Genomic DNA, 17,170 nt, shown 5'->3' with positions numbered 1-17,170 from the left:
CTAACGACTCGTTGAGCACTCCAACTTGAGGTTGAAGGCGCATGATAACTACATTAAGTGTAATAGGATTGTCAATCTTATATAGAGTAATTGTCTTTCTTTAGCTTATCTAAGTTGGTGATATCTCTATGTTATACACGCCCAGACTCATTAATACGATAATTCAACTAGATACTTTATCATGCATGGTCTTCGATTGCATAGTATATGTAGTATATCTTATCCAGAATGATAATAATAATAATAATATATCCTAACCGGAATAATATATGTGACGCATGAGGTTACCTATGAGGTTTGCTGGTAGGCTAGAAAACAACATGTTCAATTAATTAATCAAGTAGTACGTTGTTGGAGAGTAGCTTGTCAGGCTTCCAACTAGTTAAAGTAATACTCTTTATCTAATAATAATAATAACAATAATAATAGCAGATATGGCAGTGCAAAATATATGGCCTCTTGGAACATTCCAAAAGTGTCTCAAAAGACTCAAAAACCCAAAAGGTATTAGTGGCGGTTTGTCTAGCATCTCCTGTTTCACCTATTGTGTTTTCTTATAGTGACGGGACATTAATATGCTGTAACACACAAACGGTTGTCCATGAATGTCCCGGATAGCCCTTATCAGGATGTTTTGGAAAAATGGCAGTTCCTAGATGCCACTTATTTTGTAGTGCTGGTCCATATGTCACTGTAACTTACCTACTCTCTCCAAAGTTTTGAGATAAACGAGATACATTTCCGTTACATTGATCTTTGATCGCAAGAAAGACATATTCCCCATAATAGCTTGCAAGTGTATCTTATATATTATAATATACGCGTTGACTGCAGTGCATTGCATGTCGACCGCAGAGTTTCAAACAATCATTGGCCACAGTTAGCATGATATCTACGAATCGCAACGCAATGACAATATAGATTGTACGACAAGTACAAATCAAACTATACAATTTATATTAACATGATTCTAATGAAGAATTCGAAGAGAAGTTATTATACAACCCACCAACGATGAATAACAAACATCTCAACTTAGGTACAAACTACATAAGAAACATAACATGATTTTCTAAAGTAGGAAAATCAATAACAACAATAAAAGGTTAAAAACTTTGGTTGTTTTATAGAAACACTTTCTGAAGATCTCCAATTTGCACGGTAGCATGCTCTTTCATCCGGAAAGTACGGGTCATCATGCTCTTATGCCTGCAACAAAGTTATATCGAACGGCTGATAATAAGAGCTTCTCCAATTCCCAATAAATTTTTTTATGAAAAAGAGACTATGTAACTCCAAACCAACTCATAAAAGTGGATAAATCCACATACGAAGATCATCTGCAACCAAATGGAGTCTAACATATGGTTCAAATTAGGGTTGTCAATGGGTACCCATTACCCGGTACTGAAACCGTATCCGGATGAATAGGGTCCGGTTCAGAGTCCTAAAATTGGACCCATTAACTAATTAGGACCCGACGGATAATTACCTAAATGGGTCCGAACTGGTAATATCCAACGGGTATCCGGGGGTAATGGGTATTCGATTATACATTCTTTTATTCCTCTTTTTAGATAAGTATTTTGCTATTTTTTGTTTTGATTTTTTTTTATCTTTCATGGTTTCTTACATTTAATCTTTGTTTAGTATATTAATAAAGAAATAATAACAAATTTTTTAGAAGTAAGTTTGATTCAAGCCAAAAAAGAGAAATATGTCAAGTTTTTGAATTTTTTATGTGTTTTCTTAATACCCAACAGGTATCCGGAACCGGTGGGTATCTGGTATTTTAAGTAAGGTTTGGGTCCACAAATTTAAAAACCAGACCCGACTTTTATAAATAGGGTTCGGGTCCAATGATACCCGGCAGGACCTGGAACCATTGACAGCCCTAGTTCAAATGTGTACCATGTTGTGCAAAAAAAAAAATTAGGAGGCTAAAAAGTTACTCTCTTGAGACTTTGTTACGAAGTAGGTGTAGTTATCTTAATACCTGGATCATAATGTAAACTTCCTCGAACAAAATTCACAACTTTTTTTGCAAAGGAGATTTGTAGAGTCACTTGTTTATATCAATGGCTCAATTCATGTGGGTCATTAATTAGTTAACCCACCGAGTCACTAATTAACTTAGTTCAATTAATATAGTTAGGCACTCCCCATCTCATACGGTCAAATTCAAATTGACAAGGTTTTATATAAGTGAAAACTACAGTCAAATCCAATTTTGTAGACTTTTCCACTCTGAAACCCACAGCAAAAAAAATTCATGGTCGTGCTCATTTTCGGTGATAAAATTATGCACAGGCCCATAATTCCTTGGTATTCTGTTTTCGTTTTTCTTCTTTACATACTAACCTAAGGCGAGAATTCCACATCATCACTTTCGTCTTTTCCCATGAAACCCTTAATTATTTCTTCGTAAGTCAACAAATCTGAAATAATATCCTATTGAGTAAATTTTATGTGGGTAATGAAGTAATTTAAAATACTAAAGGGTAAGTTAGTATTTTATGAACCCCTAAGACCCCCCTTATCATAAAATGGGAATAACGATATAAGCCCAATGAATCTTTCCTTTTATCTCTTTTTTGTTCTTTCAATTCACTCTTTAATCTTTATTACTGTAATAAAAAGAGTAAAGGTGATTTTCCTCCGGAAACACTATTTTATCTGAGTGATGAGTGACGGCACAGTAAGTACCGATTAGGGTTTTCGATTTATGCAGAGAAGAAGAAAATTTATTCAATTTCAGGGTTCGTTTCAGCTGAACAGCACATCGCAAAGAGCTTCAGAGTATGTACAAATCGGTGTCTGCTCAGAAAACTCCTCTCTAACCATGAAGGTAAGCCCTAATTTCTCCGTTATTTCTTGATTCAAGCTAGGGTTATCACTTGTGAATTTGACTGAATTGAATTGTAAGTCTTTTACTGCTAAGATTTGGGTAACAATATTTGAACACAACCATTTTAATCCAATAAACTCTGATAATCTTAGGATATCCGTAGTGTACCACATGACTCATGAAATTTATAAAGATGATTGTTACAATACATGATGATGATACAGCCATTAACCCAGTATAGAAGCTCCTTGCTTACATGAGTTATCACTTGAAATTTGCAAATGCTTTCAAGGTGATGATGTGTCAGCACAAGTGTGAAATTAAAATTGCTAACTTATTTTTTCAATTTCCGAACTACATACTTTAGTATGCCCCATAATAGACAACAGGAATGCCTATATTGTTTATCAATCTACTGTTGGTTTCATAGTTTAATACCTAATTTACCAGATATTAAGTCATGACTCATGAACTTTATTAAGATGATACAGCCATAAGCTGTTAAAAACATTTGATAATTGTGATGGGTAAATCTAGAATTATCTAGATAGCTAACTATAACTCCCATGGGCTTATCTCAATGCATAGGCCCAGTCTAGAGATATCTAGACTCTTCTAAGATAAAAAGAGTGCAAGCCCATTCTAGAGTCTTCTAAGACATTTTCCATCATGTGTATCTAGAGAATTCTTTCTCTAGAATGATCTAGGTCAATTAGCTCTAGAGATTTCCAAGTCTAGAGTATTCTTAGTAGTTGGTCATGAAGTAGTATAAATAGAAGCAAATGTTGGCCTTTGTGGTCATCAAAAATTCAAGTGAGTAACCAAGTAGTAGAGTGAGAGCTAGAGTTAGAGTAAGAGCCAAAGTGCCTCTTTGTAAACAACTAGTGGAAGCCAAAGTTGCTACACAAACCTCTTGTAACATTTTCATTTTCATATTAATCAAAGCCTCACTTTCCAATTAACCAACCTCTCTTTCAAAATCATTTCCATAAACCCATCACATTTCCGCATTGCGCCAACAAATTTGGTATCAGAGCAAACCTAACCCAGTAATCCTAAAACTCTACTCATGGCAATTAACCAAAATATTCAAGGTTTCAACTATGCCCAAAGTCTAATTCCAATTTTTGATGGTGAGAGTTACGATTATTGGAGTCTACAAATGAAGACACTATTCATTTCACAAGACCTATGGGATTTTATAGAAGAAGGTTATAAAGTACCAGAGTCAGCAGAAACTCTGTCGTCATGGACGGACGCAGAGAAAAAAGAGTATAAGGAAAATAAGAAGAAAGATGCTAAAGCATTACTGTATCTACAACAGGGCGTAAGAAAAGCAATTTTTCCTCGAATTTCGGTGGCAAAAACTTCACAGGAGGCCTGGAATATTCTCAAAGTAGCATTCCAAGGATCAGAAAAGGTAATCTCCATTAAACTACAAAATTTATGGCGAGATTTTGATAATTTACTTATGAAAGAAAATGAAACTATGCAGAACTTCTTCTCAAGAGTTACTGGCATAGTAAATCAAATCAGTAGTTATGGAGATACCATTGAAAATAAAAGAGTGGTAGAAAAGATATTAAGAAGCTTACCATTCAAATTTGATCATATCGTCGCTGCCATTGAAGAATCAAAAAATTTATCGACTCTCTCGGTACATGAATTAATGGGTTCACTCGAGGCGCACGAGAAAAGAATAAATAGGTTCGCGGAGAAACCATTGGAGCAGGCATTTCAATCAAAAATAAATTTCAGTGAGAAGAAAAATACAGAAGCCAAAAAAGAAAGCTCTAGAGGGGGATCATCATCCAACTCGCAGTATGAGAAAGGGTCGACGTCAAATCAAGGACCCAGAAATTACTCCCGCGGACGTGGAAAAGGAAAAGGAGGTTATAGAAACAACAATCAAAGGTACGGAAAAAATAACTCCTCAAATCTCCGATGCAATGTTTGCAAAAATTTTGGACATGCAACTGAAGATTGCAAGTATAAGTGCACCAAGTGTGATAAATTAAATCACATGGAGAAAGATTGTTGGCTTAATGAAGCAAACTATTCCGAGAAAAACAATTCTCAGAATCAAGTATTCTATTCCTGCCTCACCTCGCAACAAGAATCGCAAGGTATATGGTACGTCGACAGCGGATGCAGCAGCCATATGACAGGAAACAAAGAATATTTCGTAAAATTGGAGGAGCAAGAGATTCCACCGGTCAAGCTCGGAGATGGAAAGTTCCAGAATGTTGAAGGAAGAGGAGTCATATCCGTACGTACAAGGTCAGGTAAAACTCGATACATATCTGATGTTCTTTATGTTCCTGGCCTAGCTCAAAATTTATTAAGTGTTGGACAACTTATAAGAAAGGGGTACTCACTACATTTCGAAGACGGAGAATGCACAATTTATGATAAAATTAACAAGCAATTGGTGGCAAAAGTAAAAATGTCAGGAAATTTTGTCTTTCCCTTATCTATGCCATCAATTGAAAATTGTGCAATGAGTACCAACCATATTGACGAAGGAAAGCTATGGCATTTGAGATACGGGCATCTCAACTACAGATCCTTAAAGGTTCTGAAATCAAAAGGCATGGTAATTGGTCTTCCCAATATCGACGGTGGAGATAAAGTATGTGAAGGTTGTATTCTTGGGAAGTTTCACAGACTTCCATTTACCAAGACATCGTGGAGAGCAAGAAGGCCCCTCGAATTGGTGCACGCTGATATCTGCGGTCCGACAAGAACAACTTCACTCAACAACAGAAGATATTTTCTCTTATTCGTGGACGATTATACCAGAATGATGTGGGTGTACATTCTCGAGCAAAAGTCTGAGGCATTCACTAAATTCCTAGAATTCAAGGCGCTGGCAGAGAAGCAAAGTGGCCATCAATTGAAAGTCTTCCGTACAGACCGTGGTGGAGAATTTACTTCAAAAGAGTTTATCAACTACTGCAAAGAAAATGGAATTAAAAAGGAGCTCACTGTCCGATACACTCCACAACAAAACGGTGTCGCGGAAAGGAAAAATCGTACGATCGTGGAAATGGCTCGCAGTATGCTAAAAGCAAGGAAGCTACCCAACACCTACTGGGCGGAAGCAGTCAACACAGCAGTCTACATCCTTAATCGCTCTCCAACAAAAGCGGTTCACAACAAAACTCCATACGAGGCGTGGCATAAGAAAAAGCCCGAGGTAACTTCTTTCAGAATTTTTGGTTGCGTAGCATACTCACATATTCCATCCCAACATAGAGAAAAATTCGATGAAAAAGGAGAAAAGTTAATATTCATCGGATACAGCGAAGAGTCTAAAGCCTATAGACTTTTAAAGCCAGAAACAAAGGAACTGGTGATTTCAAGAGATGTTATCTTCGATGAATTCAAAGCTTGGGATTGGAATGATGAACCAGACAACCACGAGTTACCACTACTCATTGAAGATGAGCCAGATAAGCCACGCCAGGAAGAAAGTACTCCACCAGCAAGCCCGAGATCTCCTAGTCCAACACGACAAAGTCCAAGTTCATCAGAATCAAGTGCAAGTGCCCCACCAAGAAAGGTGCGTTCCCTAAGAGATATATATGATATATCTAATTGTGCATTTATAGCACTAGAGCCTCAAAAATATGAGGAAGCGGCGAAGGAAGAAAAATGGAGATATGCTATGGATGAAGAAATGCGAGTAATCGATAAAAATAAGACATGGGAGCTTGTTAATCAGCCAAATGACAAAGAAATAATTGGTCTGAAATGGGTCTACAAGACAAAATACAACGAAGATGGTTCGATTCAGAAGCACAAGGCAAGGCTAGTTGCAAAAGGATATTCACAGCAACCAGGAATCGACTACAACGAAACATTCGCCCCAGTCGCTCGCATGGAAACAATCCGGATGGTGTTAGCTTTGGCAGCTCAACTAAAAATGAAAGTCTACCAATTGGACGTAAAGTCGGCGTTCCTAAACGGAGAACTTGAAGAAGAGGTTTATGTCGAACAACCTCAAGGATATGTCCGAAAAGGAAACGAAAAAATGGTTTATCGTCTCCGCAAAGCACTTTATGGTCTGAAGCAAGCACCGCGTGCATGGAACAGCAAAATCGACAAGTACTTCCGAGATAATGGATTCGAGAAAAGTCCAAGTGAGCCATCCCTCTACATAAGAAAACAAGGTACGGATTTCCTAATCGTCTGTCTCTACGTTGATGATTTAATTTACGCCAGCACAAAACAAGACATGGCAGAAAAATTTAAGAAGGAGATGATGAAAGAATATGAGATGACAGACTTAGGACTTATGCGATATTTTCTTGGGATTCAAGTAAAACAATCTCCAGAAGAAATATTCATTTCTCAAGAAAAATATGCGGAAGACTTACTGAAAAGGTTCAACATGATGGATTGCAAACCAATTGCAACTCCAATGGGTACCAATGAGAAATTGGTAAGAAATGATGGAGCGACAAAAGTTGATCCAACCTTATTCAGAAGTCTAGTCGGCTCACTGATCTACTTAACAAATACAAGACCAGACATCGTCAATGCAACCAGTATTGTTTCTCGGTTTATGAGCGAGCCAAGCAAGTTACACTATGCAGCCGCAAAGAGAATTCTTCGGTATATCAAGGGAACGAAGGATTTTGGCATCAAGTATACAAAAGAAAAAGATAATGATTTAATTGGCTTCACAGATAGCGATTGGGCAGGTTCTATTGAAGACCGAAAGAGCACATCAGGCTATGTTTTCTGTATGGGAACAAAAGTTATCTCTTGGAGTTCTAAAAAGCAAAGCACGGTGGCATTATCGTCAGCCGAAGCAGAGTACATAGCATCAACAAGTGCAGCATGTGAAGCGGTATGGTTAAGAAGAATAATGACCGACCTACAACAAAAGCAAAAAGAACCAACAACTATCTACTGTGACAATATGTCTACAATTGCAATGACAAAAAATCCAATGTTCCACGGACGGACGAAGCATATAGAGCTACGACATCACTTCATCAGAGAGTTAGTAGAGAACAAGGAAATCGAGCTCCAATTCTGTCCGACGCAAGAACAAAATGCGGACATTTTCACAAAAGCAGTCACGGTGGATAAATTCAATCATTTTAGAGATAAGCTCAACATCACAATTAAGAGGGGGTGTTAAAAACATTTGATAATTGTGATGGGTAAATCTAGAATTATCTAGATAGCTAACTATAACTCCCATGGGCTTATCTCAATGCATAGGCCCAGTCTAGAGATATCTAGACTCTTCTAAGATAAAAAGAGTGCAAGCCCATTCTAGAGTCTTCTAAGACATTTTCCATCATGTGTATCTAGAGAATTCTTTCTCTAGAATGATCTAGGTCAATTAGCTCTAGAGATTTCCAAGTCTAGAGTATTCTTAGTAGTTGGTCATGAAGTAGTATAAATAGAAGCAAATGTTGGCCTTTGTGGTCATCAAAAACTCAAGTGAGTAACCAAGTAGTAGAGTGAGAGCTAGAGTTAGAGTAAGAGCCAAAGTGCCTCCTTGTAAACAACTAGTGGAAGCCAAAGTTGCTACACAAACCTCTTGTAACATTTTCATTTTCATATTAATCAAAGCCTCACTTTCCAATTAACCAACCTCTCTTTCAAAATCATTTCTATAAACCCATCACATTTCCGCATTGCGCCAACAAATTTGGTATCAGAGCAAACCTAACCCAGTAATCCTAAAACTCTACTCATGGCAATTAACCAAAATATTCAAGGTTTCAACTATGCCCAAAGTCTAATTCCAATTTTTGATGGTGAGAGTTACGATTATTGGAGTCTACAAATGAAGACACTATTCATTTCACAAGACCTATGGGATTTTATAGAAGAAGGTTATAAAGTACCAGAGTCGGCAGAAACTCTGTCGTCATGGACGGACGCAGAGAAAAAGGAGTATAAGGAAAATAAGAAGAAAGATGCTAAAGCATTACTGTTTCTACAACAGGGCGTAAGCAAAGCTATTTTTCCTCGAATTTCGGTGGCAAAAACTTCACAGGAGGCCTGGAATATTCTCAAAGTAGCATTCCAAGGATCAGAAAAGGTAATCTCCATTAAACTACAAAATTTATGGCGAGATTTTGATAATTTACTTATGAAAGAAAATGAAACTATCCAGAACTTCTTCTCAAGAGTTACTGGCATAGTAAATCAAATCAGTAGTTATGGAGATACCATTGAAAATAAAAGAGTGGTAGAAAAGATATTAAGAAGCTTACCATTCAAATTTGATCATATCGTCGCTGCCATTGAAGAATCAAAAAATTTATCGACTCTCTCGGTACATGAATTAATGGGTTCACTCGAGGCGCACGAGAAAAGAATAAGTAGGTTCGCGGAGCAACCATTGGAGCAGGCATTTCAATCAAAAATAAATTTCAGTAAGAAGAAAAATACAGAAGCCAAAAAAGAAAGCTCTAGAGGGGGATCATCATCCAACTCGCAGTATGAGAAAGGGTCGACGTCAAATCAAGGACCCAGAAATTACTCACGCGGACGTGGAAAAGGAAAAGGAGGTTACAGAAACAACAATCAAAGGTACGGAAAAAATAACTCCTCAAATCTCCGATGCAATGTTTGCAAAAATTTTGGACATGCAACTGAAGATTGCAAGTATAAGTACACCAAGTGTGATAAATTAAATCACATGGAGAAAGATTGTTGGCTTAATGAAGCAAACTATTCCGAGAAAAACAATTCTCAGAATCAAGTATTCTATTCCTGCCTCACCTCGCAACAAGAATCGCAAGGTATATGGTACGTCGACAGCGGATGCAGCAGCCATATGACAGGAAACAAAGAATATTTCGTAAAATTGGAGGAGCAAGAGATTCCACCGGTCAAGCTCGGAGATGGAAAGTTCCAGAATGTTGAAGGAAGAGGAGTCATATCCGTACGTACAAGGTCAGGTAAAACTCGATACATATCTGATGTTCTTTATGTTCCTGGCCTAGCTCAAAATTTATTAAGTGTTGGACAACTTATAAGAAAGGGGTACTCACTACATTTCGAAGACGGAGAATGCACAATTTATGATAAAATTAACAAGCAATTGGTGGCAAAAGTAAAAATGTCAGGAAATTTTGTCTTTCCCTTATCTATGCCATCAATTGAAAATTGTGCAATGAGTACCAACCATATTGACGAAGGAAAGCTATGGCATTTGAGATACGGGCATCTCAACTACAGATCCTTAAAGGTTCTGAAATCAAAAGGAATGGTAATTGGTCTTCCCAATATCGACGGTGGAGATAAAGTATGTGAAGGTTGTATTCTTGGGAAGTTTCACAGACTTCCATTTACCAAGACATCGTGGAGAGCAAGAAGGCCTCTCGAATTGGTGCACGCTGATATCTGCGGTCCGACAAGAACAACTTCACTCAACAACAGAAGATATTTTCTTTTATTCGTGGACGATTATACCAGAATGATGTGGGTGTACATTCTCGAGCAAAAGTCCGAGGCATTCACTAAATTCCTAGAATTCAAGGCGCTGGCAGAGAAGCAAAGTGGCCATCAATTGAAAGTCTTCCGTACAGACCGTGGTGGAGAATTTACTTCAAAAGAGTTTATCAACTACTGCAAAGAAAATGGAATTAAAAAGGAGCTCACTGTCCGATACACTCCACAACAAAACGGTGTCGCGGAAAGGAAAAATCGTACGATCGTGGAAATGGCTCGCAGTATGCTAAAAGCAAGGAATCTGCCCAACACCTACTGGGCGGAAGCAGTCAACACAGCAGTCTACATCCTTAATCGCTCTCCAACAAAAGCGGTTCACAACAAAACTCCATACGAGGCGTGGCATAAGAAAAAGCCCGAGGTAACTTCTTTCAGAATTTTTGGTTGCGTAGCATACTCACATATTCCATCCCAACATAGAGAAAAATTCGATGAAAAAGGAGAAAAGTTAATATTCATCGGATACAGCGAAGAGTCTAAAGCCTATAGACTTTTAAAGCCAGAAACAAAGGAACTAGTGATTTCAAGAGATGTTATCTTCGATGAATTCAAAGCTTGTGATTGGAATGATGAACCAGACAACCACGAGTTACCACTACTCATTGAAGATGAGCCAGATAAGCCACGCCAGGAAGAAAGTACTCCACCAGCAAGCCCGAGATCTCCTAGTCCAACACGACAAAGTCCAAGTTCATCAGAATCAAGTGCAAGTGCCCCACCAAGAAAGGTGCGTTCCCTAAGAGATATATATGATATATCTAATTGTGCATTTATAGCACTAGAGCCTCAAAAATATGAGGAAGCGGCGAAGGAAGAAAAATGGAGATATGCTATGGATGAAGAAATGCGAGTAATCGATAAAAATAAGACATGGGAGCTTGTTAATCAGCCAAATGACAAAGAAATAATTGGTCTGAAATGGGTCTACAAGACAAAATACAACGAAGATGGTTCGATTCAGAAGCACAAGGCAAGGCTAGTTGCAAAAGGATATTCACAGCAACCAGGAATCGACTACAACGAAACATTCGCCCCAGTCGCTCGCATGGAAACAATCCGGATGGTGTTAGCTTTGGCAGCTCAACTAAAAATGAAAGTCTACCAATTGGACGTAAAGTCGGCGTTCCTAAACGGAGAACTTGAAGAAGAGGTTTATGTCGAACAACCTCAAGGATATGTCCGAAAAGGAAACGAAAAAATGGTTTATCGTCTCCGCAAAGCACTTTATGGTCTGAAGCAAGCACCACGTGCATGGAACAGCAAAATCGACAAGTACTTCCGAGATAATGGATTCGAGAAAAGTCCAAGTGACCCATCCCTCTACATAAGAAAACAAGGTACGGATTTCCTAATCGTCTGTCTCTACGTTGATTATTTAATTTACGCCAGCACAAAACAAGACATGGCAGAAAAATTTAAGAAGGAGATGATGAAAGAATATGAGATGGCAGACTTATGACTTATGCGATATTTTCTTGGGATTCAAGTAAAACAATCTCCAGAAGAAATATTCATTTCTCAAGAAAAATATGCGGAAGACTTACTGAAAAGGTTCAACATGATGGATTGCAAACCAATTGCAACTCCAATGGGTACCAATGAGAAATTGGTAAGAAATGATGGAGCGACAAAAGTTGATCCAACCTTATTCAGAAGTCTAGTCGGCTCACTGATCTACTTAACAAATACAAGACCAGACATCGTCAATGCAACTAGTATTGTTTCTCGGTTTATGAGCGAGCCAAGCAAGTTACACTATGCAGCCGCAAAGAGAATTCTTCGGTATATCAAGGGAACGAAGGATTTTGGCATCAAGTATACAAGAGAAAAAGATAATGATTTAATTGGCTTCACAGATAGCGATTGGGCAGGTTCTATTGAAGACCGAAAGAGCACATCAGGCTATGTTTTCTGTATGGGAACAAAAGTTATCTCTTGGAGTTCTAAAAAGCAAAGCACTGTGGCATTATCGTCAGCCGAAGCAGAGTACATAGCATCAACAAGTGCAGCATGTGAAGCGGTATGGTTAAGAAGAATAATGACCGACCTACAACAAAAGCAAAAAGAACCAACAACTATATACTGTGACAATATGTCTACAATTGCAATGACAAAAAATCCAGTGTTCCACGGACGGACGAAGCATATAGAGCTACGACATCACTTCATCAGAGAGTTAGTAGAGAACAAGGAAATCGAGCTCCAATTCTGTCCGACGCAAGAACAAAATGCGGACATTTTCACAAAAGCAGTCACGGTGGATAAATTCAATCATTTTAGAGATAAGCTCAACATCACAATTAAGAGGGGGTGTTAAAAACATTTGATAATTGTGATGGGTAAATCTAGAATTATCTAGATAGCTAACTATAACTCCCATGGGCTTATCTCAATGCATAGGCCCAGTCTAGAGATATCTAGACTCTTCTAAGATAAAAAGAGTGCAAGCCCATTCTAGAGTCTTCTAAGACATTTTCCATCATGTGTATCTAGAGAATTCTTTCTCTAGAATGATCTAGGTCAATTAGCTCTAGAGATTTCCAAGTCTAGAGTATTCTTAGTAGTTGGTCATGAAGTAGTATAAATAGAAGCAAATGTTGGCCTTTGTGGTCATCAAAAATTCAAGTGAGTAACCAAGTAGTAGAGTGAGAGCTAGAGTTAGAGTAAGAGCCAAAGTGCCTCTTTGTAAACAACTAGTGGAAGCCAAAGTTGCTACACAAACCTCTTGTAACATTTTCATTTTCATATTAATCAAAGCCTCACTTTCCAATTAACCAACCTCTCTTTCAAAATCATTTCCATAAACCCATCACATTTCCGCATTGCGCCAACAAATTTGGTATCAGAGCAAACCTAACCCAGTAATCCTAAAACTCTACTCATGGCAATTAACCAAAATATTCAAGGTTTCAACTATGCCCAAAGTCTAATTCCAATTTTTGATGGTGAGAGTTACGATTATTGGAGTCTACAAATGAAGACACTATTCATTTCACAAGACCTATGGGATTTTATAGAAGAAGGTTATAAAGTACCAGAGTCAGCAGAAACTCTGTCGTCATGGACGGACGCAGAGAAAAAAGAGTATAAGGAAAATAAGAAGAAAGATGCTAAAGCATTACTGTTTCTACAACAGGGCGTAAGAAAAGCTATTTTTCCTCGAATTTCGGTGGCAAAAACTTCACAGGAGGCCTGGAATATTCTCAAAGTAGCATTCCAAGGATCAGAAAAGGTAATCTCCATTAAACTACAAAATTTATGGCGAGATTTTGATAATTTACTTATGAAAGAAAATGAAACTATCCAGAACTTCTTCTCAAGAGTTACTGGCATAGTAAATCAAATCAGTAGTTATGGAGATACCATTGAAAATAAAAGAGTGGTAGAAAAGATATTAAGAAGCTTACCATTCAAATTTGATCATATCGTCGCTGCCATTGAAGAATCAAAAAATTTATCGACTCTCTCGGTACATGAATTAATGGGTTCACTCGAGGCGCACGAGAAAAGAATAAATAGGTTCGCGGAGCAACCATTGGAGCAGGCATTTCAATCAAAAATAAATTTCAGTGAGAAGAAAAATACAGAAGCCAAAAAAGAAAGCTCTAGAGGGGGATCATCATCCAACTCGCAGTATGAGAAAGGGTCGACGTCAAATCAAGGACCCAGAAATTACTCCCGCGGACGTGGAAAAGGAAAAGGAGGTTATAGAAACAACAATCAAAGGTACGGAAAAAATAACTCCTCAAATCTCCGATGCAATGTTTGCAAAAATTTTGGACATGCAACTGAAGATTGCAAGTATAAGTGCACCAAGTGTGATAAATTAAATCACATGGAGAAAGATTGTTGGCTTAATGAAGCAAACTATTCCGAGAAAAATAATTCTCAGAATCAAGTATTCTATTCCTGCCTCACCTCGCAACAAGAATCGCAAGGTATATGGTACGTCGACAACGGATGCAGCAGCCGTATGACAGGAAACAAAGAATATTTCGTAAAATTGGAGGAACAAGAGATTCCGCCAGTCAAACTTGGAGATGGAAAGTTCCAGAATGTTGAAGGAAGAGGAGTCATATCCGTACGTACAAGGTCAGATAAAACTCGATACATATCTGATGTTCTTTATGTTCCTGGCCTAGCTCAAAATTTATTAAGTGTTGGACAACTTATAAGAAAAGGGTACTCACTACATTTCGAAGACGGAGAATGCACAATTTACGATAAAATTAATAATCAATTGGTGGCAAAAGTAAAAATGTCAGGAAATTTTGTCTTTCCCCTATCTATGCCATCAATTGAAAATTGTGCAATGAGTACCAACCATATTGACGAAGGAAAGCTATGGCATTTGAGATACGGGCATCTCAACTACAGATCCTTAAAGGTTCTAAAATCAAAAGGCATGGTAATTGGTCTTCCCAATATCGACGGTGGAGATAAAGTATGTGAAGGTTGTATTCTAGGGAAGTTTCATAGACTTCCATTTACGAAGACATCGTGGAGAGCAAGAAGGCCCCTCGAATTGGTGCACGCTGATATCTGCGGTCCGACAAGAACAACTTCACTCAACAACAGAAGATATTTTCTCTTATTCGTGGACGATTATACCAGGATGATGTGGGTGTACATTCTCGAGCAAAAGTCCGAGGCATTCACTAAATTCCTAGAATTCAAGGCGCTGGCAGAGAAGCAAAGTGGCCATCAATTGAAAGTCTTCCGTACAGACCGTGGTGGAGAATTTACTTCAAAAGAGTTTATCAACTACTGCAAAGAAAATGGAATTAAAAAGGAGCTCACTGTCCGATACACTCCACAACAAAACGGTGTCGCGGAAAGGAAAAATCGTACGATCGTGGAAATGGCTCGCAGTATGCTAAAAGCAAGGAAGCTACCCAACACCTACTGGGCGGAAGCAGTCAACACAGCAGTCTACATCCTTAATCGCTCTCCAACAAAAGCGGTTCACAACAAAACTCCATACGAGGCGTGGCATAAGAAAAAGCCCGAGGTAACTTCTTTCAGAATTTTTGGTTGCGTAGCATACTCACATATTCCATCCCAACATAGAGAAAAATTCGATGAAAAAGGAGAAAAGTTAATATTCATCGGATACAGCGAAGAGTCTAAAGCCTATAGACTTTTAAAGCCAGAAACAAAGGAACTGGTGATTTCAAGAGATGTTATCTTCGATGAATTCAAAGCTTGGGATTGGAATGATGAACCAGACAACCACGAGTTACCACTACTCATTGAAGATGAGCCAGATAAGCCACGCCAGGAAGAAAGTACTCCACCAGCAAGCCCGAGATCTCCTAGTCCAACACGACAAAGTCCAAGTTCATCAGAATCAAGTGCAAGTGCCCCACCAAGAAAGGTGCGTTCCCTAAGAGATATATATGATATATCTAATTGTGCATTTATAGCACTAGAGCCTCAAAAATATGAGGAAGCGGCGAAGGAAGAAAAATGGAGATATGCTATGGATGAAGAAATGCGAGTAATCGATAAAAATAAGACATGGGAGCTTGTTAATCAGCCAAATGACAAAGAAATAATTGGTCTGAAATGGGTCTACAAGACAAAATACAACGAAGATGGTTCGATTCAGAAGCACAAGGCAAGGCTAGTTGCAAAAGGATATTCACAGCAACCAGGAATCGACTACAACGAAACATTCGCCCCAGTCGCTCGCATGGAAACAATCCGGATGGTGTTAGCTTTGGCAGCTCAACTAAAAATGAAAGTCTACCAATTGGACGTAAAGTCGGCGTTCCTAAACGGAGAACTTGAAGAAGAGGTTTATGTCGAACAACCTCAAGGATATGTCCGAAAAGGAAACGAAAAAATGGTTTATCGTCTCCGCAAAGCACTTTATGGTCTGAAGCAAGCACCGCGTGCATGGAACAGCAAAATCGACAAGTACTTCCGAGATAATGGATTCGAGAAAAGTCCAAGTGAGCCATCCCTCTACATAAGAAAACAAGGTACGGATTTCCTAATCGTCTGTCTCTACGTTGATGATTTAATTTACGCCAGCACAAAACAAGACATGGCAGAAAAATTTAAGAAGGAGATGATGAAAGAATATGAGATGACAGACTTAGGACTTATGCGATATTTTCTTGGGATTCAAGTAAAACAATCTCCAGAAGAAATATTCATTTCTCAAGAAAAATATGCGGAAGACTTACTGAAAAGGTTCAACATGATGGATTGCAAACCAATTGCAACTCCAATGGGTACCAATGAGAAATTGGTAAAAAATGATGGAGCGACAAAAGTTGATCCAACCTTATTCAGAAGTCTAGTCGGCTCACTGATCTACTTAACAAATACAAGACCAGACATCGTCAATGCAACTAGTATTGTTTCTCGGTTTATGAGCGAGCCAAGCAAGTTACACTATGCAGCCGCAAAGAGAATTCTTCGGTATATCAAGGGAACGAAGGATTTTGGCATCAAGTATACAAGAGAAAAAGATAATGATTTAATTGGCTTCACAGATAGCGATTGGGCAGGTTCTATTGAAGACCGAAAGAGCACATCAGGCTATGTTTTCTGTATGGGAACAAAAGTTATCTCTTGGAGTTCTAAAAAGCAAAGCACTGTGGCATTATCGTCAGCCGAAGCAGAGTACATAGCATCAACAAGTGCAGCATGTGAAGCGGTATGGTTAAGAAGAATAATGACCGACCTACAACAAAAGCAAAAAGAACCAACAACTATCTACTGTGACAATATGTCTACAATTGCAATGACAAAAAATCCAGTGTTCCACGGACGGACGAAGCATATAGAGCTACGACATCACTTCATCAGAGAGTTAGTAGA

The 17,170-nt window shown here is 38.3% G+C and overlaps 1 protein-coding gene across 2 annotated transcripts in view; it reads left to right on the top strand.

The window, feature by feature from the left end:
- The first annotated feature begins 2,675 nt into the window (after nt 1-2,675).
- Nucleotides 2,676-17,170, top strand: part of LOC113344430 (probable E3 ubiquitin-protein ligase RNF217) — a 17,717-nt gene continuing 3,222 nt past the window's right edge. For both annotated transcript variants that reach the window (XM_026588402.1, XM_026588404.1), the window contains exon 1: nt 2,676-2,848. The gene's annotated coding sequence lies outside the window, so the exon portion shown is untranslated. The remainder of the gene's footprint in view (nt 2,849-17,170) is intronic.

Source organism: Papaver somniferum, unplaced genomic scaffold (genome assembly GCF_003573695.1).
Source record: "Papaver somniferum cultivar HN1 unplaced genomic scaffold, ASM357369v1 unplaced-scaffold_76, whole genome shotgun sequence".
NCBI classification, from domain to species: domain Eukaryota; kingdom Viridiplantae; phylum Streptophyta; class Magnoliopsida; order Ranunculales; family Papaveraceae; genus Papaver; species Papaver somniferum.
This window is presented reverse-complemented; position numbering and strand designations above follow the sequence as displayed.